The sequence below is a fragment of the Cryptotermes secundus genome, unplaced genomic scaffold (assembly GCF_002891405.2).
Source record: "Cryptotermes secundus unplaced genomic scaffold, Csec_1.0 scaffold34, whole genome shotgun sequence".
Taxonomy (NCBI): domain Eukaryota; kingdom Metazoa; phylum Arthropoda; class Insecta; order Blattodea; family Kalotermitidae; genus Cryptotermes; species Cryptotermes secundus.
In genome coordinates this window covers 118,600-144,057 of record NW_019725835.1, presented here as the reverse complement: position 1 = coordinate 144,057, position 25,458 = coordinate 118,600, and the positions used below count along the sequence as shown (strand labels likewise).

Below are 25,458 nucleotides of genomic sequence, written 5' to 3'. Positions count from 1 at the left end.
AATTTTTTAATTGGTCTAGTGGGGGGGGGGGGAGTCCAGCTGGGTCCACTCGGCACGGCGGCCACTGATTGGCTTATTGTACCTGCCCCGGGTGATTATGACGACGTAGAATTTGGTGGAATAAAGATTGGTAGGGGAAACCGAAGTATTCGGAGAAAACCCGCCCCAGCTCCACTTTGTGCATCACAAATCCCACTTGGCCAGCCCTGGGATCGAATCCGGGCCGCCACGATGGGAAGCCAGCGACTAACCGCTTTAGCTATGGCGCAGCCATTATGGAGATATTATTACGCAAGTAGGGCACGTGCTGCACGCGGGGGTGCAGGGAGTTCATGTAGGGAGGATTAGATATTTGAGCGCTGTAGGAATTCCAGCACTTCATGTTTGTCTATAGCGTGGTGTCTGGCATCGGCCTATCTGCCCGTCTGTTTCGATAGTACAATTTTCAAACACATATTTTCCTACCTACACATTTCATGAATTCCGAAACGGTTTCCTAGCTTATTGAACGTTAAAGCAGGAGGTATTTATAGCCTCCATTGCACTTCAAACTATGCTTATTTGTATAGCTACCGACTGTATAGCATTGAATAATGGATTGGAAATTATGTACATGGAAGCGTGCGTAGCCTACTGTGAGATATCCTGGCTCTTACGTTGAGAGGCATGATAAACCCACGGAGACCCTCAGTCTGATATCTGTTACACGACCCAAATTCGAACCTGGCACCTCGGTGATTCAAGTATGGAGCGTGGCTGCTTCAAACAACTTGCTCGATAATTTTTAAGCTATGAATGACACATTTCCGCTGCAAAATATTTATTTCGAAATTGCTCGGACTATGCGGTTTATTTTCTCCGTGACTTTTTTTGTGTTCTATCATCAGCTCGCTAAAAGATTAGGTTGATCTGTCCACCTCATTTCTTTCGTCATATTCATCAGTCCAAATCATCCTCTACTTTAATATTATCAATCATTTCAATGAGCCACTTCGATATGGAACATTTCCAGATTTCTTGCAGACAGCATACTTGTATATATTCTAATCTGTATGCAAACTAGTATAATACTCTCACGAATTAGGGGCGTGGCTATAGACGGGGTATGGATTGTATAAATTAGATTTATTGACCACTTAATATACACCACTTGGAACTGTTTCGGAGAAACTACCTCAGTCTTCAAGTTCGTAGACTAAGCCAAACAATCAGACAGCAACCTTCTTCTGGTTGTTGGCTTGCATTTCTCTTCTTCACTGAAGATGGAGGCAGTACATGCCTCTGGAAAGTGAGTGACTACACGGCGTCATATCCCGGAATAGTCACCACTGGGAGAACCTCGAACCTTTGTCTTCTTACTTCGCTTATATTGCTTTGTTTTTTTCTTGCGCCATGAGAATCCGTTAAAATTGATTTAAATTGCTTCAGCCTTGTTTTCAATTCGTATAGCGTTCGAATTCTGCATTTTAGTCCTGCAGTAGTCCTTGTGTGTGTATCCTTATGTGCTCCATTCTACTTTGTTTCTCATACTTCGCTTCCTTCTCGTCTTCTTTTCGGCGTTATGTTCTTCTGAGCGGAAATAGGCCTATGTTTTCCAATCCGAAATATACACGAGTCTCATTGCATTACAACACAAAGCATTCCGCATGTGCACATGGCTTTCAAAAGCGGAAATCGAAGCCATATTTGTTTCCCAATTGCTACAATCCTTTGTTATCTCCGTGCAGTACAAAGCACTCAAACAAACCCTACAAATTCAATTTAACATTAGGTTATGTGTGTAAAGAACACATACAAAAGACTCAATCAAATATCACATTGTTATCGTCATTATTATCACCATTGTTGTCGCCACACTGTCAAGAAGCCTGCTAACCCATTTCACCGTCAGCTGTTCTACGGTATAATCAATTATTGTGCGTGGTGTCTTGGTCTAGTTGTTCTGTATTGTATCCTCAATTTTGTGAGTCTCATTGGCTGCCGGTTTTGCAACTTAAGAATCTTCTGCACAGCGTACAGAGCACCAGTGGTTTTTCCTCTGGAATAAATCGGCCGGGTTATGCCTGACCACTTCAGTCTAGTGTCGAGGTTAAAAATTCTTGGTTATACCTCCATTTCCTATACATATTTATGGTTTGTACTTAATTAAATATAGGGGAAACTTTCTATATCTTCCGCCAACTTGAAGACTTATGTACGTATTTTCCCAAACGTTTTGGTTAACGAAATTTCGGTGTTTAATTCATCTGACCGACTTGGATCAAAATGTCGTCTGTCAGTTAACCGCAAAGTTTGTATTTTTTCTGATTCGCTAGTGGGGGGGGGGGGGAGTCCAGCTGGGTCCACTCGGCAAGGTGGCCACTGATTGGCCTATTGTACCTGCCCCGGGTGATTATGATGATGGAGAATTTGGTGGAATTGAGATTGGCAGGGGAAACCGAAGTACTCGGAGAAACCCCGCCCCAGCGCCACATTGTCCACCACAAATCCCACTTGACCACACCCGGGCCGCGACGGTAGGAAACCAGCGACTAACCGCTTGAACTATGGCGCGGCCTTGAAGTTTTTATTTGGCAGGAGGGGAATTTCAGGTTTTTTAGTCAACCCTCTTGTCCCAGTTGAATTTCATTAATCTATTTATTTGTAGTTTATTTCACGACACATCAGTAGGTCAGGTAATGTCGTTACATGTTCAAATTAGCCATCATATTTTGTATTATGGGAGAGAACTGGAAAACTGTTCCAATATTTATCAGCCTCTCCTACACAGAGCCGAAAGGCAGAACAATTAGAGGACAATGAATTGGAACGGCTGTAACGAGAAGTGGTCGTGGCCTAATATGAGCTGGTATCTTGGCACTTGCATGGACGGAAGACCGCAAAACGCCGCAGTCAAGATAGCTGAACTTAGGGCCGATATTTAAAACAAGGACCCCCCGGACCTGAAGTGGAAGTGCCATGCACTCGACTGTGAAGAAGATTCATTTTTATTTAAAGAAAACTTTTTATGTAGGATTTAAGGTTCTCCCGCCGGTGGTTATTAAGATTTTTGTTTTTCGGTGTATATCGCCGTGTAGTTCTTTGAAAGTCAAACGACGTTTCGGAGGAACATGTCTACATCTTCAACGTTGAAGAATAAGCCACGCAAGGAACTAGCGAAGCTTGCGAAAGCAGGTAAGCAGGAGGGCTCTCGGAAGATAGGTACAATTATCCCTGTAACAGGCCGTGGAGGCCCGTAGGGTTGTGAGACGTCGAGGTTCCCACGTTTTCTCCAGACAGTCGGCTCACAGGTGGTGGGGAGGTTGTCAACCTTACGCGCCAAGTTGACCCTGTAACAGGCCGTGGAGGCCCATAGGGTTGTGAGATGTCGAGGCTCCCACATTCTGTCCCGACAATCGGCTCAAAGATGGCGGTAAGGTCGTCAGACTTACGCGCCGGCCGCCCTTTACACCCCAGGAAGATTCCTGGTATTCATTTCTGTTAGAGGCTGAGTCGAACCTAGGGCCATATTGCTGCTGGAAGGATTAGGTAAACTGAAAAGATTCCACCTCATCGGGACTTAAAACCCGCCACCTTCCAGCTTGTGGCATTGTGCCTCAACCAACTACGCTACCGCTTTCTCCTCCAAGTCTTCTTTAGTATCTACATTCTCATGATAACGAAAAGCGCTCAGGCAGTATATCATTGGATACGGACTAAATTAAAGGTCCCTGAAAGCCAGCAGGGGTCATTGACGATCACCTCTCGTCACCGTTTAATAACCTATTTCTTACGAAGAGTAAAGCGGGCCAGAGCGTGGAGATATATTCTCTCGCTTCAATTCGGTACTGAAACCTGGAAGTGGTTACTAGGGTTTAAAGTTGTGCTCTTCTGGGTTGTACACCGTGTAGTTTTGCAGGAAAACACCGATGTTTCGGCAGAATGGCATGTCTCCAGCTTCATGGCTGAAGTATGGTGGGTGAGGAACATGTTGGGTTATACATGCGGGTTGCAATGGAGACTCGGGGGAGGAGGAAGAGGAAATGGGATGAAACCAATTTCTGGACAACAGGAACGGTGAATAGGAGAAGGCTGTACGGTGTCACAAGCCAAAACACAACAATCTGAATAATCATTGCAGTGAAATCCCCAAATGTTATTACCAATAGGAATTTCATAGTTTCTTTGCAACTTCCATTCCTCACTACTTTCGTGTTCATGTATATTTTTTTCAAATTTGTTATCAAGTTGAATGTTTATAGCCTCGAATGAGAATATAATAATGGAATTATGCAAGACACAGCTGTTTTGTTTTACAATACAATCCCAGAATTTTTCGTGATAGAAAGCAAGCTTGCAAATTTAGTCACCTGGAGTTGAAATGAGAATCAGGCAACAGTGTTACATTCTTCCACTTGAGTAGTGGCTTTCTACCTTACAAGCAGGTGAAGTCAGGGATCATTAAATCGTGGCTCCCTTATAGTAACGATAGGCCAGATGTCGACCCCGTGACCTCTGGAATGAGAGCCAGTTGCAACAAAGTGGGACGCGTTGTTCGATTTTCTAGAAATAGCTCGACCGGACGGAAGAACCAGTTAAGAGACAGGTCGGTCAGTGACAGGAAGCAGCTATAGTTTCATGTACCGCATGTTTCAGCATGAAGTACCCTGCATTTTACATGTAGAATGCTTTTNGCTTTCTTCATAGTCACCGCCGTGAAAGCCTCAAAACTTACATATATAACTTTTATTTTATTTTTCTGCGTGTTATCGGCCTAATTGGTCACAAGGCTGATATTGCATTCATTTTTCACATAACTGCTCTTTCTGTACATTGGCCAGTATCTAAATTTAAAATCTGCTTGTTAGAAGGTACGTATTTTTGTGATGAGGATTTTTGTAGTAGTAGTAGTAGTAGCTGTTATCTTCAGTAGGTTAAAATATTTTTATTTGAGATTAAAATTAAACTGTTTGTGGCTTTTTAACAATATAAATTAAGGTTAACCATGGAAATATAAAATGATTATATAGTATTAGAAAGAAACACGATAGGAAACATGTCCATAGCATAACAATTTTGGTGCATTCGCTGTGTTACTGCCTTCGGAATTTTGCTTTGTGAATGCCATCTTTTGATATTCTCCTCTAATAGCGTAAAATTAATATTATATTGTAGCATCCTGTTGCATTTTTCACTTAATGTCAGTCAGTTCCTCAGTTTCTCGTGCAAGACTGATGTCTAATAGAACTTAATATTATATTTCAGCATACTATTGCATTGAGGTATAACTTATAGTCTTCTTTTCCCTTTATAATGCAACAGTATAAATTTAACAACATTAATTCACTATAAGTTCGTTAAATATTTAAAATGTCATTAAAATTATTAAAATATACATGTACATATACGTCAATCGACGTTTTAGAGGAACATTTCACCTCCATCTTCAGGGTTGAAGTGTAAGCCATGCAAGAAACCTTCATGAAGCTTGCCGGTTTCTATCTTGGCTTATCTTCAGCCTTGAAAATTGAGTCGAAATCTTACTCCGAAACGTCGGTTGAACTTCAACTGACTACACGGCTGTGGAAACCTCTAATAAGCCTATTAAAAGAAATAGGAGTATTTTTCAAGTCTCCATTTAGAAAGGCAGGCAAGAACGACACGGAGGAACTCATCAGTACAGGAGTTTTGTGTGGCTGTAACTGAGCTGTTAGGTGCACACCAGTCCAGTCCAGCTGAGGGCATTAAGCGCATTACGTGCTCTGAAGTTCTCCGAACGCGGGATCCAGTACTCAGTGACGCACGCATAATCAGTTCACTAAGAGCATTTGACACGAAATAAAGCACATTTAGACCCCCATAAGGCCGCGCCATAGCTCAAGCGGTTTTTCGCTGGCTTCCCACCGCGGTGGCTCGGGTTCTATCCCGGGTCTGGTCAAGTGGGATTGGTGGTGGACAAAGTGGCGCTGGAGTGGGGATTCTCCAAGTACTTCGGTTTCCCCTGCCAATCTTGATTCCACCAAATTCTCCATCTCCGGTCATCTCTAACCTCTATATGGAGGACTTCGAGGAGAGGGCACTTGACTTGGCCCCACACAAGCCCCGCTGCTGGTTTCGCTACGTGGACGACACCTTCGTCATCTGGTCACACGGTCCCGACAAGCTCCAGGACTTCTTACACCACATAAATAGTATCAACCAGTGCATCCAGTTCACAATGGAAACTGAAACTGAAGGCCACCTCCCCTTCCTGGATATAGATATTTACAGGAGACCCGACGGTTCCCTGGGCCATAGAGTGTACCGCAAATCCACCCATACTAACCTGTACCTTAACGCTCCGTCCCACCACCACCCTTCCAACAAGCAAGCTGCACTTTCAACATTGGTGCACAGGGCTAGAGCACTGTGTGATCAAGACAGCCTACATGCGAAGTTGGTGCTCCTGAAGGATGTATTCAAGAAGAACGGATATAACAACCGGCAGATCTACAGAGTTCTCAACCGTCGGCCCAACATCAGCCGGCCTGAAGACAAACCTGGCTCAGTCGCCTTCCTTCCCTATGTCGGGATCATATTCAACCGTATCAGCAGAGTGCTATCCCGGCACAACATCAAAGCAGTGGGTCTGCCTCCATACAAATTATCCAATTTCCTCCGGCCGGTTAAAGACAGCCTGGGCCTAAGGACACCGGGTGTATACAGTATCCCATGCGAGTGCGGGAAGGTCTATATTGGGCAGACGGGCCGCTCCGTGGACATGAGGTTGAAGGAGCATCAGCGGCACATCCGTCTCAAACATCCGGACAAGTCGGCCGTGGCTGAAGACAGCATCGATTTTGGACACCGCATTCAGCTTCAGAATACCTCCATCCTCGCCACCAAGACCCGATATATGGATCGCATCATTAGGGAAGCCACTGAGATTGAACTCCATCCCGGCAATATGAACAGAGAGGTGGGGTTTTGTCTCAGCAAGTCTTGGAAACCTCTCATCTGTTCTCTTAGAAAACCCCCACCGGGATATGATGCCAGATCCAGAAGGCCACACAGGCCATGACCAACCAACATAACAACCACCCCCACCCCCCTCAGCTTACGGATTAGTGACCAGCCTTTAACCTTGCCTTTCTCTTCCCTACACAAAAACACTTGTCCCAGCTCCCTTCCCCTACCCCTCCCACACTACTGCTTTCACTTGTATACTTGCCCTTCCACCCTACCCTCTCTGCTCTCACATTAGCTGTGTATTTCCACACAGTCTGCTTTTACCGGTTCTCACGGTCTCTCCGCTTGCATAATTCTTATATTTTTTCTTCTACCCTGAAGATGGAGGCGATACGTTCCTCCGAAACGTCGGTTAACACCACATATACACGGTGCCAAATCCCAGAAGACTGCTTTCTTCATAGTCACCGCCGTGAAAGCCTCAAATCTTATATACGTATATACACTGCTAAACCTGTGATCCTGTGGCTCAGTCGGTAGAGCGACGGAAGGCCGAGGAATTGGGGTTCCAGTCTCAGCAAAAGCAAAACTGGCTTGGAGTGGGGGGTCACTCATTTTCCAATCTTATGGTTACTACTGTTTCCTTCTTCGGTAGTAATACAGGCGGGACGTGAAACTGACTATTCACAGCAATCAATACCTAGACTAAGAATATATGGATTCATACCTCCACACCCCAATTTTCTTTATGGCCTCGTGATTAATTAATGAAACTCAAGGACAAATTTATCATTATCTTTCTGTCCTTTTACGCTACAGCCCCAATTTGGACCTTTGCCTACCTCCATGAAACGCTTCGTTTCACTTCGGTTTACTAGATCTTAGACAATCAGTAGGACTTCTTGGGCGGGTGATCAGCTCGTCGCCAGGCCTCTATCTGTACACAAACACACACACACACACACAAGCACTAAATATCCATGCCCTGAGTTGGATTCGAACCCACGATCCCGGCTTCCGAGCTATAGAAGAGAGTGCACGCCTTATCCGACTCGGCTGCAGTGACCGGCATCATTATCTTTACCCTATTAAAATTATAGTCCTGGTTTGATTTCGATTGTAGGCCACACCTACCAAATTTCGTGACTTTCCGGTATATTAATTTGTTGCACTGCCCTTCGAATACCCATGCAACTAGGCACATGTCCCACAGTTTGAATTCATCTTCATATGTGGCGCTGTTCTGCAAGGGAATGGATGATTTGTGGTGATAAAAATACTTCAGAAATGTCCACCATTTTGATTGGTGTACTGGTAACGGTTTTTCAGTCGAAAGATATTCGATTAAAACCTCGTCCGACTTACCGACTCTTGTGACATGTCTCGCAGTTCTCCTCAGCCTTAAGAGCATACCGGGATAGTTCCACGATAGGTGTCACCGAACCCCCTTCAAGTTCTTTACCAACTCGCCATTTATGAGCTTTCAATTTCATTTCGCCTCTTCAGGTGAAACGTTCTAAGAATCGACTCTTATAAACGCGATACGAACCGACGATCTGAGCTCTCCGTTTAAGATTGCGTGCATTAAAATGTCACCACTGCCAGGAGCTCATAAGGACGTTCTGCCTACGTCAGTCGCCTGGAAATGTCTAGGCGCTCTGTGGATTCTGCAGCTACTAGGATTCAGAATTACGTATTTCACTTTTCAGCTTCGATATTCATTTCGATCTTGGATTTAACCTTTACGGTGTGCATCCTGTTGGCTGTTGTTTACGAGAAGATATCATTTGGGACAGTCCCAAAACAAAATAGACACTACTGTGTCAACATTTGTTTTTATTCATTGTTGGTGGTATTGCTACATGTTTCGACCCTTTTGTTGCGCCATCTTTACGCGTACACGAAAACTGTTTAGCTTCTGAATTGATTCATTAATTAATATGAATTCATATTGTGTGTGATTATTCTATACTGACAATTATATCTTAATTTTAAAATGTGATTCAGATATAGTTAAAACTAGATATTAAATGGATAGAAATTCGAATTCAAATTATAATTAAAATGGCTATTAAGATATTTATAACCAATATTACAAATTACATTTTAAGCCTTGTGACTGCTACATATCATGTGTTGGTTGTTGTTCCACTGTAGTAGTGATATTGTGATGTGGGGTGACTGCTTGCTGGGATCTTTCTCCGGAATAGGTCATGTTTGTTTTTGACCTTCCTACTAAAGGCGTGAAGGGTGAACACGTTTTCAGGATATCCCATTCGGGTTGCTTTTTCTATTGCTAGTGGGGTGGGACTAAGTCCCATGTACTGCGGCCACTTCTGTCCTATTGTACCAGCCCCAGATGATAGGTGAGGGTGATTGTGGAGTAGTTGGTGGAATGAAGATTGGTAGGGGAAACCGAAGTACTCGGAGAAAACCTGCCCCAGCGCCACTTTCTCCACCACAAATCTCACTTGACCAGACCCAAGATCGAACCCGGGCCGCCTCGGTGGGCACTCGGGTTGTTTATACGTGGACTGAGATGTTCAAATTTTATATTATGTATATATGTAGATCCTCGTTTGTTTCCTCGCCTCTTACTCCCGCTTTGGGGCATGGGGCTGATTTCTCAGTTTCATGATCATTTTTACAGACGGTAGGACTCCTTGGAGGGGTGATCAGCTCGTCGCAATGCCTCTACCTAAACACAGGGCAACACAAACACAGAATAAACACATACACACACCAAACATCCATGCCTTGTTTAGGATTTGAACGCACGATCCCGGCTTCCGAGCGAACGAAGACAGTTCATGCGTCAGACCGCTCGGCCACCGTGACCGGCCGTAGATCCTCGTGGTGAATATGATTGATGTGCTGTAGCGGTTCTATCTGCAGAAGATACCACCGTCGTTTCTGGTTTCCATTTTAAGGGACACTCTATATTTCCGAAAAGCCACGCGTCTATATGTTTAAACGTTGAAGAGATGGATGTGAGATACGTATTTATTTTGCAGCCATTCCCTAATATAGAATGAAATCCATATCTGCAATGTCAGTACTTCAAACCGATATAACTCGTGCGTAGCGTTAATTAGGATGTCTGTATATCCGGACGAAATTTTGTGTTCCTCCACAGCTAAGACTCACATATCTCCATTGTTGAGGCTCATAGGGTTCAGTGCTCTGGAGTTCCAGGCTAATTGCATTGCAGTGCTGCAGTGCGGTAAGGGGACACATACATACAGAACCTACCCGATCGATCTTGCGATGGAACCCCATATCATTCTGCTGTCATCAAATGGGGCATCGCGGTGTAGTGGTTACTACTTCTGCTTCATATTTGGTTCGTCTGGGGTTCGAACCTTAATCTTGGGCTTTGTTTTGCTTTATGACGCTTTTTTTTTCTTGGCACTACAGCCCCAGTGGGCCTAGGCCTACCTCCATGAACTTCTCCGTTCACTTCGGTTTTTCTAGATCTTACACATTCGGTAGGACTCCTTGGACGGGTGATCAGCTCGTCGCAAGGCCTCTACCTGTACACAAACGCACACACAAACTAAACATCCATGCCCTGAGTGGGATTCGAACTCACGATCCCGGTTTCTAAGCGAGCGAAGACAGTACATGCCTTAGACCGCTCGCCTACCGTGACCGGCTTATGAGGCTTTTAGTGGTTGTAAATTGATGGATAATTTGCCCCACATCCATCAAAAGTCATAATTAAATTTGATGCCGTATATAGCAGAACAGTCATAGTTAAATACACGAAGAAGTAACATTTAAATGTTGTAAAGATATCGGAGCGTGTAAATGATTATATTCGCAGTTTTTAATCCTGAAGGAGGCAGCATATAACTGTGTTACGTCTCTGTTTGCTGACAGGACAACAATATGTCACAACTGTGGAGACCAAGTGAAGAAACATCTGCCCCGAATATTTCAAAACTTAACAATATTTTTATAAAGCTGATAGTGCGTGAAAAGTGTAACGTTAGAAAGAGAATAGGAAGTATAAAAGAATGGACGAAAGAAGGACAGAGGAAGGCTGGCGCTAGGGCGAGAAAGAAATTAAAAAGACAAATGTAGGAAGATTATTTACTTATTTATTTATTGTTCACTTAATGATGTCAGTAATAACATATGAAGTGAATCCGCCATTTGGAGCACTGGATTTAAATACTACAGCCAGAAACACGGAAAGGTTGAGGTATTATTAACTCCGTGGCCTGTAGTCCGTAAGTGAACTAAACCGACCGAGCGACCGCCGCTTGTCGGCGAAGTTAGTGCCAACTTTTGCGGGTAGAGGGTGTCACATGGTCAGTGCAACGGTTCCCTACGGCCGTTAATCTCTATTTTCTAGACCGGAGCCGCTATTTCCTTGAAATAGCTCTCAATTATCCTCACGAGGCTGAGTGGACCACGTTCCAGACCCACTGCTCCTCAGAAAATCTGGTAGCGCCGGGAACCGAACCGGGGATCTCTGAATCTGTAGCCAGGAACTCTGACCATTAGACCACACGGGCTTCAGTCTAGGCTGGAGATAATATTGCGAATATTGACTTGGGATGAATAAAATTGATGGTTAAATGGGGGAAAAAACCTGAATTATAGGACATCAAATGAGGATTTCACTATATTGTAGTGTATATATTACAATTAGATAATAGTAAATAATGAATTGGAAGGGATGCGGAAAGAAGCGGTCGTAGTGTAATTTGAGGTAATATCGGAATATCTGCCTCGAGGGGTCTTCAATCTTCAGTCAGAATGGCAGGTGTCCCAGCCGCGATTCGAAGCAGTCACCTCCCGAATACAATTCACAGGCGTTGCCAGATGAGCGAACTTGTCTGGTCAAGGAAATGTGAAATTAAGAAAGGAATGGGAGGGGAAGAGGGAGGGAAATGTGGAAATAGATGTATTGATAACAAGAAACGAACGCCAGAAATGAACTAAGTCTTGGTCTTTAGGTCGTTGTTGCAATTCTTGAGTACCGCGCGAAACACGGAGCTAGATTAGCGAACGATTGGAACAAATGAAGACGCACTGGAACAGATCTGGGGTAAATTAGTTTTGAAAAGTCAGCGTTGGGTAAACAATCTTTATTAGGTTAGCTGTTGCACAAAGCCGGTATCCAGGCATTTCTACGACCAGAAGGAAGAATTTCTTATAAACAGGTTTTGTGAGCCTGATTTTATCATTGATATTACGCAATTTGAGGTTACCATAGCAGCGAATTTTCGAGCGTTGACACGATACAGGATTGCGAGTTGCGTAGCGAGCAAGGGGAGACCTACGCGGGCCAACTCGTGAAAGGACCAATAGGAATAAAGTAGCATCCGGACAGTGTAAGCAGAGCGGAAACAGCACGGAGCCCCAGCACAAGATTATTAAGGAACCAAAACACGTACACACATACATATAGGATGTCCGGATGAAAGATGTCCAAAATNAGCACAAGATTATTAAGGAACCAAAACACGTACACACATACATATATAGGATGTCCGGATGAAAGATGTCCAAAATAAAAAAATATATATATCTCGGAAGTTAATTGTCATACACGTATCCGGTTTATATCATCGGAAAGGAAAACCCTGTATTTTCTTCTTTATACCCGGCTTACGCGCATGCGCCGCTACATTTTTGCCATCACGTTAGGAATCACCTGGACAGAGTGATGGCTGGGAGATGGATCGGCAGAAGTGGATGAATTGCTTGGCCTCCTAGGTCGACATATTTAACCCCAGTGGATTTCTTCTTGTGGGGTTACGTGAAGAACATTATCTACCAGGTTAAGATCAACAACCTTCAACACCTGAAAGCCCGCACAAGGGACGCTGTGGCTACGGTAACACTAACCATTCTTCAAGCCTAGATATTTGTCGTGCCACCAAGGGAGCCAACATTTAAATTTATTTTGAATGTTATATACGCAGAAAAAGCTTTGATAGTTTTCCCTGTAATGGTGTAACCCATTAATGTGTATAATAAATTATTTCTGATATATAATGATTTTATTTTGGATACCGTTCAAGGAGAAAGCTCTAGATCGCATTAAGTGGAGGAATTGTTTTGGAAGAGACTGTGGACCTGTCGTCTGACAGATTACTGATGATGACCGTTCATCCGGACACTCTTTATATGAGAGAACTGTACTGCTACTAATACTTCTGGCCTATTGTACCAGCCCCAGATGATAGGTGAGGGTGATTGTGGAGCAATTGGTGGAATGAAGATTGGCAGGGGAAACCGAAGTACTCGGAAAAAAACCCGCCTCACGGCCACTTTGCCCACCACAAATCCCACTTAACCAAATCCGATCCCGGGCCGGTTTCTCCTGCCAATCTCCATTCCACCAATTGCTCCACAATCACCCTCACCTATCATCTGGGGCTGGTACAATAGGCCAGAAATGGGCACAGTACAAGGGACTTAGTCCAACCCCACTAGCAATAAAAAGTAAATCGTTTCTCGGTTCATTAATCAAGGAATAAAAATTTTAGACGAGTTTGTAAGAAAGCGGTGATAACATTACTAAAATGTATAAAGGTAGGCTCTGTTTGAGAGGCTTCATAAATTCGTTACACTTTTAACTGCCCCAAAGTTTTTAACGTACCGTACAAGCGATGAGAGTTCTTTGCTTTTGCTGTTGGAGGTACTATAGAATAAACTTAAATACGTGTATCACTTCCTTCGGAAGAGAGAAGACTTGAGATTCAACTCAAACACATCTGAGTGATTTCCTTGCAAACAGTTTGAGACACTTGTGGGATAGGTGCTAGGGTATCACACAGTTGTCTTTGCGCCGACGAACGTATTTATGTTCTGAAAAGTCTCCATTAATACAAATCTTCATTATTTTGTATACTTGGCTATGTATGGGCACGCGGTAGCGTAATTGGTTGAGGTACTATGCTACAAACCGGAAGGTCGCGGGTTCAAGTCCCGATGAGATAATAGGATTTTTTTCAATTGACCTAATCACGGCTGAACTCTGAACTTTCTCACGAATGAATTAATGAATTCGCGAATGAACTCTCTTTTATATTTGGGGTGGACCGACGAGAGAACACTACCACCAACAGTTCGTGTATTGCTCTATTTATCCGTTGCCTAGCAATGGTGATGTTCGTCACAATATTTTTGACTCGCTCTAAGAGTTTATGGATTAGGGACACGTGTATTCGAAGGAAGCTTCAGTCAATAGAAACACTGAAGAATTGGGCAAACCTTCCTCCCACTAGGATTCGAAACCTGTCGAGTGTGCAGTCCGAGCTTTCGTATGTGGCAATTATGAGTAAAACTGAAAGTAAACTAGAAAAGGAAGCTGCAGTTAAATGCGGGTTGGAGATTTTTACAGACGTGAGTGAAATTTCGAGAGAGATAATGTATTGTCACTGCCAGAAATGTGCCCTTTCCCTTTTCGACATCTGACCCGGTGTCTGGCATCAGAGAAAATGTGAAGTGATTAATTGTAACGCAAAATGGAGTCCGTGGCACTTATGCCGTGAACAGTAATATACTTAGCAAATTTCTGAGAAGCAAGAAATCGTTAAACATCATATTGTCACGCGATTTTAGTGAGTATGCAACGGGTTTGGATTGATAATCGAATTTATTGAACTCTTTGATACAGTGCGCGACTACACTTATCAGTGCACTATTAAAAACACACACACTAGTGTCCACAGTCACGTCTTCACTAGCCGTTGTTCAGTAGCGGCTTCCAATAGCAGACTTTCTCCTTTCTCTGTGTTTCCGAACTATTTCCGACCTCAGGTACCAGCTTCTCACAGCAGTAGCTCACGATTGAGCCTCAACAGTCCTAACTCACTAACTCACCAACCGACTTAACTCAACTTAACTAGCTCACACTAATTGTCTTGCTTATAACATCACGACACGTTCCTCTGTTGCTGTTTACTTGTTTGTTTCGTGGTCGTTGCCTAGTAACGGATCTATACGAGTATGCCATAGTATATTACTTCCTGCCACATGACACGAAGGGTGAAAGGGAAGGAGAACTACAGGTAGTCTACCAAAACTTCAAAAGGTATTCTGTAGCCCCATAAATGTGCTCAGGAGTGGAAATGAAAGGAAGGAGTAGCGTGGTTATGTTGGGGCAGTGGCGTACACACGCAGTGCGTGAACAGCAGCCCGGGATTATGTAGTGGCTGAGACAGGAGCAGGTAACAAGATTACTACAAGATCCTTGGATCTTAATCTAGAGCAAAATTACGGGAGAGGTGAGATGCCGCAGCTTGTGTGGTAACCAGTCAACCCAAACAGGAACTAGAGCCGTGGTTAACAAAACTGCAGCTACTGACGCTCCACCTTTCCTTTGTCCTCCCTCCTTATTAGTTACCGCCTTCCTCTGCGTAGCTCCCTTTTCATTCTTGTGGGCTACTTCCAGTACCGTGAACATGAGAAGCAATCAGATTCTATAAGAATCTCCTAATACAAATAACTTTTTTTTTAACTGGTCCGTCACACTAATAATTGTATATAAGATTTTTAACCACCGTCCAGTGTGATTGATAAAAGTTATTTTTCTAATTTTTCATCCTTTACATGTTTTGGTCAAAGCCATCATCTTCAAAATGATATTATCAACACATACGGAAACTACTCTTACCTTGTCATAGATAATTAAATTTTTTCCCGCACATTTATTATACATAATCTGCAGAATCTGCAATAAATGTACATGTTCAATAAATACTGGCTCGAAAATGAGTTATATATAACTCAACATGCTTTTTTGTTCACTTAGGTATCATTTTAATCCTTGTATTGGGGTTTACTCAGGTCTGTCTGGTAAGGTTGGGACGGTGTATGTTTTCAGTCTATGTGTAGTTTCGCTGTTGTCTAGTAGGTTCGCTACTAGTGCATTAGTGTGGTTTCCTAATTTGTTTAAGTATTTGGCATTTCACTGAGCGCTGTGTTCATTTGTAGATCTTCATGGATCCTGTGGTTGTTTATGTACTAAAGTGTGTTCAGAATAGATCGGAGAGTCTTGCATTGAAAGCGCTGGAGGATTTCGATATTAGAATTAATTAAAAACTAAACAGAACATGTTTTGGATTTTAGATATTGGGCAACAACAGTAAAAAAAGAGAAACAAGGCTGCTGTTTGGATTAGGAGAGGAATAATTTAAGGAAATTATTGTTATTTCTGCTAAAATATTGTTATAATCTCACCTACTTTTCAAAAACAATAAAAATATTCATGTAGCCTTCTGACAAAGTGTTTGCTATGCGTTTCGTTATTTTATAGCGTGGCATTTGTTGCACAGCGGCAAGAACACGAGTTACTGTTTTCTGAACACAAAGTTCGTATAAAATTTGAGTGTGGGGGATTTAATTTTTGTCCCTAACGATCCAACATTCTCCTCACCGGTTGTAAAACTCAAGATAAGCCTTACAAAAGTTATGAAAGAAGAAAAGTCTTAACCCTTCCCCCAAAAGACCCCTATTTAAAGTAAAAGTAAAGCTATCCCTGTAGCAGGCCGTGGAGTCCCATAGGGTTGTGAGATTTTGAGGTTCCCACATTTTATAGACAATCTGCTCATAGATGGCGGTGAGGTTGTCAGCCTTACGCGCCGGCCGCCCTTTACCCACAGGAATATCCCAAGAAGATTCCTGGTACTCATTTCTGTTAGAGGCTGAGTCGACCCCAGGGCCATAGTGCAACTGGAAGGATTAGGTCAATTGAAAAAAATCCCATAACCTCATTGGGATTCAACCAACTACGCTACCGCGTGCCCCCCAAACCCCTATGTGTTATATAAATATACGTCATTAAGGTCTGTGTATTTTGCGGATTTTTCGTATGTACGTATATTTAATTAATGTATCTATTGATTTACGGTTTATTTAATGACACTATCAGTAACACTGGCTATATAGAGCCTAATATGTGGTTGATTACAAAGACAAAACAACTCCGTCCAGTGTGAGTATTGAAGTTTTTACTACTTGAAAACTTAACACCCTTATATGTTTCGGTCCCTATATATCATCATCAGAGGGACATCGATCCTTTTTGGAAACTACTATCACAATGGATATTTTGAGTGTTAAAATACATATACATACAATGTTTGTCATGTACAATTTATACAAAATCCAACTTTTCCAAAACTACAGCAGCTTTCTTGACTTCAATAGTCACACTGGACGGATTTGCAATTGTTAGTGTGACGGACCAGACNATACAATGTTTGTCATGTACAATTTATACAAAATCCAACTTTTCCACAACTACAGCAGCTTTCTTGACTTCAATAGTCACACTGGACGGAGTTGTTTTGTCTTTGTGATTGTTAGTGTGACGGACCAGAATGAAACAAATCAAATTTGGTTGATTGTTGAATAATGTGGAATTTAGCGATCATGGCCTAATTTAAGGTACTATCCCAGCGTTCCCTTGGTGGAACTAATGGAAACCACGTAAATTCTCCGCCAGGATGGTAGTGTTTCAACATTTATTAACGAAATTCACAGAAATATAATTATGCTATTCATTTACTATCTCTATTGCTGATTAGCTTGGTCTGCAAAGTAATTCGTGGCCATACATCTGTTGCCAGTACCGGGTTTGTACCTGCAGGAACGGAAGATAGAAATTTACGTACAGATAGGTAAAACCTGAACAAACGCATTTGATTAGTCCGTGTACACCTGTCCGCTCTTATTACTCGTGTTTGAGCTGTGTTTCTGTTCAAACACAAACAGCGTCATCACTATTTACTGAATGACGCTTTTTTTATAGCTCTGACCTCAGTTTATCTATCTAATTACACAATGACGTTAATGAAGCCCATGCTTCGAGTAAAGGTCCAAGCTTGTATTGGCCTTGTTTCACTCTACCTAATTACTTGCAAGAGCGCCCCTGGCGACAGAAAGACGACACATCACCACACGTCGATTTAATTAGGGACAGAATACGTTAGTTTCCGTGATAAGTAATCATGAGTCAGTTTACGAGAGAGGGTTACAGTTTCGATATGTGTTGTTCCAATGAATCTAGTTTATTTGCTTGTCACGGATATTGGTTTTTCTTTCCCTGACTTTACAGTTAAACCTTCTACAAATGAAACCCGACCAGTACAACACCTACATTCGGATTTACAGTTGTGGGGGCAATCGGAATGTGAAAGTCCCTATCAGAAACAACAAATTTAGGTTACGACAGATCTTTTTATTGTTATTTCTTACAAAATATACAAAATTATAATTTTGCCTGTGGTTCTGTATGGGTGTGAAACTTGGTCTCTGATATTAAGGGAGGAACATAGACTGAGGGTGTTCAGGAGAATATTTGGACCGAAGAGAGATGAAGTGACAGGAGGTTGGAGAAAACTGCATAATGAGGAGCTTCATAACTTGTACTCTTCTCCAAGTATAATTAGGATGATCAAGTCAAAGAGGAAAATATGGGCATGGCATGTAGCACGAATGGGGGAGAGGAAGAATGCATATAGAATATTGCTGGGAAAGTAGGAAGGAAGGAGACCTCTGGGAAGACCAAGACGTGGGTGGGTGGACAATAATAAAATGGATCTTAGAGAGATAGAATGGGATGGTAATAGAATAGATTGATCTGGCTCAGGATAGGGACATGTGGAAGGCTCATGTGAACACGGTAATGAACCTTCGGGTTCCATAAAATGCTGGGAATTTCTTGAGTAGCTACACAATTGGCAGCTTCTCAAGAAGGGTTCAGCTACATGAGTGGGTATTTCTTACAATAACTGGAAACACGAAATAACTTTTAGTGATTTTAGATAATCAAATGTCTGAACAAAATCGGTGGACTCCATTTCTATTTTGTGGAGTCCCTGGGGTGACCGTCCCCTTAGCCCTCCCTTCGGGCCCTGTGCTTGTTTTAATTAATTACATTTTTAGAATGCCTAAATTAAACATCTTTTAATGAAATTAAAAAAATCATCAGTGATGTGTAGATGAGGAATTGGTGGCTTCTGACGTGAAAAAATTCAAGCTTTTGTACTGTTCCTGTATTCGAATGCACAAGCTGAGACTACATGTCAGCATCCCGTTGCAATTGTTCAACTTGACGTCCGTCAATATTGCAACACTCTTCCATTCACCACCCAGTTTTTAGTTTAACATTATGCCTAGTGTACTAGTAAAGACAACACCACACGCCGTGGAAGAAACACGCAAACCAGAGGCATATGGCAGTCACAAGACTGATAAAGACAACACCACACGCTGTAGAAGAAACATGCAAACCAGGGGCATATGGCAGTCACAAGACTAGTAAAGACAACACCACACGCTGTGGAGCAAACACGCAAACCAGAAGCATATGGCAGTCACAAGACTAGTAAAGACAACACCACACGCTGTGGAGGAAACACGCAAACCAGGGGCATATGGCAGTCACAAGACTAGTAAAGACAACACCACACGCTGTAGAAGAAACATGCAAACCAGGGGCATATGGCAGTCACAAGACTAGTAAAGACAACACCACACGCTGTAGAAGAAACACGCAAACCAGGGGCATATGGCAGTCACAAGACTAGTAAAGACAACACCACACGCTGTTGAGGAAACACGCAAACCAGGGGCATGTGGCAGTCATAACTGAAAAGTAGGCTACGAACGTGATGGGCACGCTGCCGAGACAGAACACCCTGGACAGACATACATTTATTAACAATGGACGACACCCTGTGTGAGGTGAAATAATATGCACCAAAATAATAGAAATAGAAACTTTAAAGGATTTTATGTGGTTTTACCCTGATAAGAGAACTACAGCGTGTGATTTTAACACGGATTGAGGCAGTGTAGCAGTTTTAACACAATTTAATAAAATAATTGTAACATATCAAGACACCTGAAGATGGTCGTTTGGAGCCGAAACATGTAGTGTCAAAGTATCTAATGTTAAACTAAAAATTGAGTGGTGAATGTAAGAGTGTTGCAATATTGACGGATGATAAATAATGGACGTTAAACAGAAACTGAGATAAATCGCGAAACAAATGTGTGTATGTGTACATGGTATTATTCCTGAGATTCAAATTAGGTACATCGAAAATAAAAAACCTGTACTGTTGTCGTTTTTACAGGCTGCTCGATACGCAGCACTGAAGGCAATTCTTTGGCGAGAGACAGTTTAGAATTTGGCTTATACCACAAGTTTATTGAGATAAAGTTGCCACTGTACTTAAGTAGGCTGCACGCCATGAAGACGTATGGAGGAACAGGAGATATATCTCGTCTTAAATTTAAACTCTACACCAGATAGAGGTAGATGGTCGGTAATTCTCCCGTCCTGGCCGCTTTACCCCCGGGAAAATAGCCCTAAGTACCCCTTGGCTAGGTGGTTGGGTGGGTCTCAGAGCCGGTCTAAACCCTGTAAAAAGTAAAGTTGTCCCTGTGGTTAACTAATTAAGCACTACGCCATGAAGGCGTATGGGGGAGTGGATGTATAGGTCCACGTTTTCTTGAGCTCATCAGTAACTGGAGGTGAGTGGTCAGATGTACGCCCCGGCCGCTTTACCCTCGGGAAAAGAGCCCGGGTACCCATTGGATAGGAGGTTGGGTGGACCCCACAGCCGGTCTGGACGACGTGGAGAAGAGAACATTCTTGACTCTACAGTGACTCGAACTCCAATCCCTCGACCGTCCGGCCCGTAGCCAGTCGCTATACCGGCTAAAGGTTTGGACCCTGTGCCGAAGAGAATAATATCTTGCATTTATCGGCAATAACATCTTTCATTCCTGCAACGTCAAGTGTGTAGCTTAGTCGCCATAGTGATGCAAGTACTTGTACTGCACCGTGACTGAGGCAGGAAAACAGAAAGAATAGAGAAACAAATAATTTAAAATTAATGTAATTAAGAAAGAAAAAGAATGAAAGAAGGATGGCATAAAGAGAGGAAGAAAAAGAGAGATAGAAGGAAAACAAAGACCGTAGGTTTTAAAAGATGCTTATTAAATTCGACAAAAGTTGTAGAACTATGCAAATGTTTAGGAAGATTAATGAAACACGTTTCTATCTGCATTTCAGCAGAAGGAAATACAATGTTGCATCTCTTGATGCGTTACCTTTCATATTTCTGGCTTCAGAATTGTCTGAGCCGGCTGTTTAATTAATGTTTTCGTTTTGTTTTCTGTTCGTCGCATGTAATGAAAGAAGCAGCTTGGCCCGGGCGTTTGTAACGGTAGCTGGACTCACGGTAATGTCAGGGATTTCTCAAACGGAGACATCCAGTTTTTAAAGGAATGTGGTTTCCCATTCTTATGATATTTCAGGGCAGCAGAAAATTTGCTTGCTCATTTGAAATTACAGTGGAACCTCGCTTAACGACCATAATACCTTCCAGAATCTTACTCGTAATGCGAAACACTCGTTAAGCGAAACAATTTTTCCCACATAAATTAATGTAAAATACGATAATGCGTTCCATGCCGAAAAAATACTAAAAAAAATTTATGTATAACGTTTATTCAAAGAAAATTATATATACATTGTTAAGGAGCGTGAATCATCTTCCTCTTTTCTTCTATGCGGAATGGACCGACCTGGAATGCGAAGTCGATTTCCAGAAAAAAAAAAACACAAGTAATTAGTTTATTATTTATGATACATATCTAATTCTTTTTACTTGAAAGCTGTCTAGAGACATTTGTTTTTGCCGACGCTTCAAAATTTGGTGAAAATGCGACACAGCATTTTCATTAAATAAATTTGTAGCGCGCATAGCCACTGCGTTATTAGGGCGATGCTTCTCAATGTACGATGCAACAGTTTCCCACGGCTTCCCTTAAATGCTTCTTCGGCCGTTGATGATCCTGGCGTCTTCTTAACAAGGTCAGCGAAAATGACTTTTGCCTTCTCACAAATGATGTTCTCGTTAATAGTGTCACCTTGCAGTTGCTTTTCGTCTATCCATATGAGGAGCAACCTTTCAACATCCTCGAGAATACAGAACCGTTGTGTAGATATTCTTGTCACTCCCTTTGAAGCATCTATCTCCTTAATCTTGTCCTTGTTCTTGAGGATAGTGCAAATCGGTGATGTAGACCGACTGTAGGTGCGTGCTAGATCAGCCATGCTCACACCTCGTTCTCGCTTTTCAATGATTTTACGTTTCATTTCTACGGTTATTTTTATTCTCTTTTTGCGGCTTTTTCTTCGGGGACATTTTTGCAAGGGTTATTAAACTTTGCACATAAAAAAATCACAAATAATATGTCTGAACACAAGTTTGGAAAAATGTGTGATCACCAGCGACACTAAGATGCTAGCGGAACGAGTGCTAAACGCAGACTGATGTAGCAAGCGCACAATCCGGGACTTCCCCTCACGTCACTCGTTATGCGAAACGTCGCTCGTTAAGCGAGTCATCTCTGTTTTTACAATTTGTTTTGCTCGTTATGCAAATTACTCGTTAATAGAGGTGCTCGTTAAGCGAGGTTCCACTGTACTTTATTGATTGTCATGCAGCATTAATAATATAAAAATATTTTTAAAATTGTTTCTAATTATTGTTAATTTTATATCATGTATTTCCTTCTTTTAAACATAATTTCCTTAGGAGACTTATGAGATCATCTTGCTCTCTGTGTGTCTGTCTATGCCCCCTAAAACCTGAAAGCTAGAATATTGGAACCAGAAGAGACGGCTGTTGCTAGACATACGTGATCACCTTGTTATCTCTGTGTCCTCCATATCGTTGCTACGCAACGGCTCAATAAGCGCATTCCAACGGTAACGAATACACGAGCAGTATTATAAGAATTATTGGACGCGTCGTTTACTGTGGGCTCAATGTCGTAGCAATCGTCTTGTTTAATTTAAATTGCGATTACTTCCGAAACTCAGGGGATGGGGGAGATACCTGGCATACCCCCTCCCGCTGCCTGCTCCCATGACTGAGCCAGAGAAGTTCTCATGGAGGTGATACGTTCCTCCGAAACGTCGGTTAACACCACATATACACGGTGCCAAATCCCAGAAGACTGCTTTCTTCAAGTTCTCTAGAAGTTTGTGAAAAGAAACAGATTGGACGAAACTGTTACCCATGACCGCCATCCCCTAGGAGGTATATCTCGAGCATACTGCCAGAGCATGAACTGTAAATAATTTTCGTGTTAATGGCAGTAATATATAAATACAGTCCAGGACTTGCTAGTGTGAGAATGTAGCAGTAAATATGCTGCTGGCTTTGCTAGACAATAGCTTGAAGTACAAAAGAAGCCGAGAATCTACTCCTTCATGACATAGAGCTTAGGAACGGAACGAACTATTGGTCTGTGCAGAAGGAGAAATTTTGTAGAGCCACCTTAACTTGTTCCTTATTCTCTCTGTCCATCTGTCCTCTAATTCGGTTATTGCTTCATTTTTATTTAATGACTGTAAGGTAAAGAAGGTGCCGGTCACGGTAGCCGAGCGGTCTAAGGCGTGCACTGTCTTCGCTCGCTCGGAAAGCCGGGATCGTGGGTTCAAATCCCACTCAGGGCATGGATGTTTAGTTTGTGTGTGTGCGTTCTTCTGTGTTTGTGTACAGGTAGAGGCCTTGCGACGAGCTGATCACTCGCCCAAGGAGTCCTGCCGAATGTGTAAGATCTAGTAAACCAAAGTGAAACGGAGAGTTTCATGGAGGCAGGCCTAGGCCACAATTGGGGCTGTAGCGCCACAGAAAGAAAGAAAGAAAGAAAGAAGGCAAGGAAGGTACAGCTATCCCTGTAACAGGTCGTGAAGGCCCATAGGGTTGTGAGACGTCGAGGGTCCCGCATTATCTAGACAATCGGCTCAAAGATGGCGGTGAGGTTGTCAGCCTTACGCGCCGGCCGCGCTTCACTCCCTAGGAAAATTATTTAATTAATTCCTGGTACTCATTTCTTTTAGAGGCTGAGTCCACCCCAGGGCCATAGTGCGGCTGGAAGGATTAGGTCAATTGAAAAAATCCACTTCGTCGAGACTCGAACCCGCGACCTTCCGGCTTGTAGCAACTTGTACCACTTAAAAAATTAAAATGTGTAATGTTCACATGGCTTCAAATTTCATAACGTTCATACCACAGCAGTCCGGGAATTGACCTAAGGACCGTTACATAACAGGAGTGCTAGGCACTGTAGGAGGACTTTCAGCAGTTCTTTTACACGATGTAGGTGCGCAAGGAGCTCAACCCAGCTGCTTTTTCGCTTGATCCTGGAGCATGAATTGAAGGAATTATGGGATATATTTATTTATGATCATACCATTCTTATTAGGATATCAAGAAAGGAAATGCAGACAGAAATCCCTGCTCGCGAACCGGATGTTTACACAATTTACGGAGGGCAGAGTCCTCGAGTGGGCGTACAGAAAGGTTAGAGGTGAAAGCGGTCGATTCTTTCGTCAATCTGTTGATTAGCTTTCATGAACCATTACGCAACGCGCGACGGTGTTAGCACGACGCAATTTTCTACATTTCGCGTGTCAAATGTTGAGCACACCCACAGGTGCGAGGCATATTGATCGACTGACTCCATGCAGCTGTGTCCTTGAGAAGCCGGAAATCTCTCATCTACGCAGGAATTTTCTAGCATTTCATGGAACCCAAAAGGTTCATTTCCATCTTCACAAAAGCCTTCCACTATTCCCTCTCCTGAGACAGATGAATCCAATCCATATCATTCATTCATTTATTCATTCATTTATTTTAAAATTCCATAAATCCTCTCTGGTCACAATGTGCCTAGGATGTAGAACATGTCAGATTACTACATGTACTGTAATAGCTAATGCAGGTAAATAGTTATTATTGTTACAGTCATGTTGTAAAAACTAAATCGTAATATATACAGTTCGATAGCCGTCTAAAATATACAATTCATAAAATTGAAAAATTAGTATATAATAAGAATTCCATAGGTACAAACGTAAAATACTCATTCTCTCTTTTAGATCCATTTTAATATTGTCCTCTCACGTGTAGGTCAGGCCGTGCCATAGCTCAGGCGGTTAGTCGCTGGCTTCCCGGGTTCGAGCCCGGATCAGGTCATGTGGGATTTATGGTGGACAAAGTGTCACTGGGAAAGTTTTCTCGGAGTGCTTCGTTTTCCCCTGCCAATTCTCATTCCACAGACTACTACATATCCGTCCTCATCTATCATCTGCGGCTGATACTATAGGCCTATTAGTGGCCGACGTACCGAGTGGACTCTGTCTCAGCCCACCCCAAGAAAATAACAAAATCTACGTCTAGCTCTTCCCGCTGGTCTCTTTCCTTCTGCCTTTCCCACCGAAACCCTATGTGCGTTATTTTTCTCTCTTATGCGTGCTACATGCCAAGCACTTCTCATCGTCCTTGACTTGGTCACTACACTGAAGAGTGGCGAAGAGTACAAGTTACGAAGCTCCTCACTGTGTAATTTTTTTACATCCTATTATTTAATCCCTCTTCGATCCAAATATTTTCCTCAGCACCATTTTGAAATTTCCGAAATTTTTGTAATTCAGTGTATTATTTTTATTATTTTATTATTATTATTATTATT

General features: G+C 42.5%; 1 protein-coding gene across 3 annotated transcripts in view; it reads left to right on the top strand.

The window, feature by feature from the left end:
• The window catches only part of LOC111863495 (BAI1-associated protein 3), a 214,944-nt gene that overhangs the window by 76,978 nt on the left and 112,508 nt on the right, over positions 1-25,458 (top strand). The window lies entirely within an intron of this gene.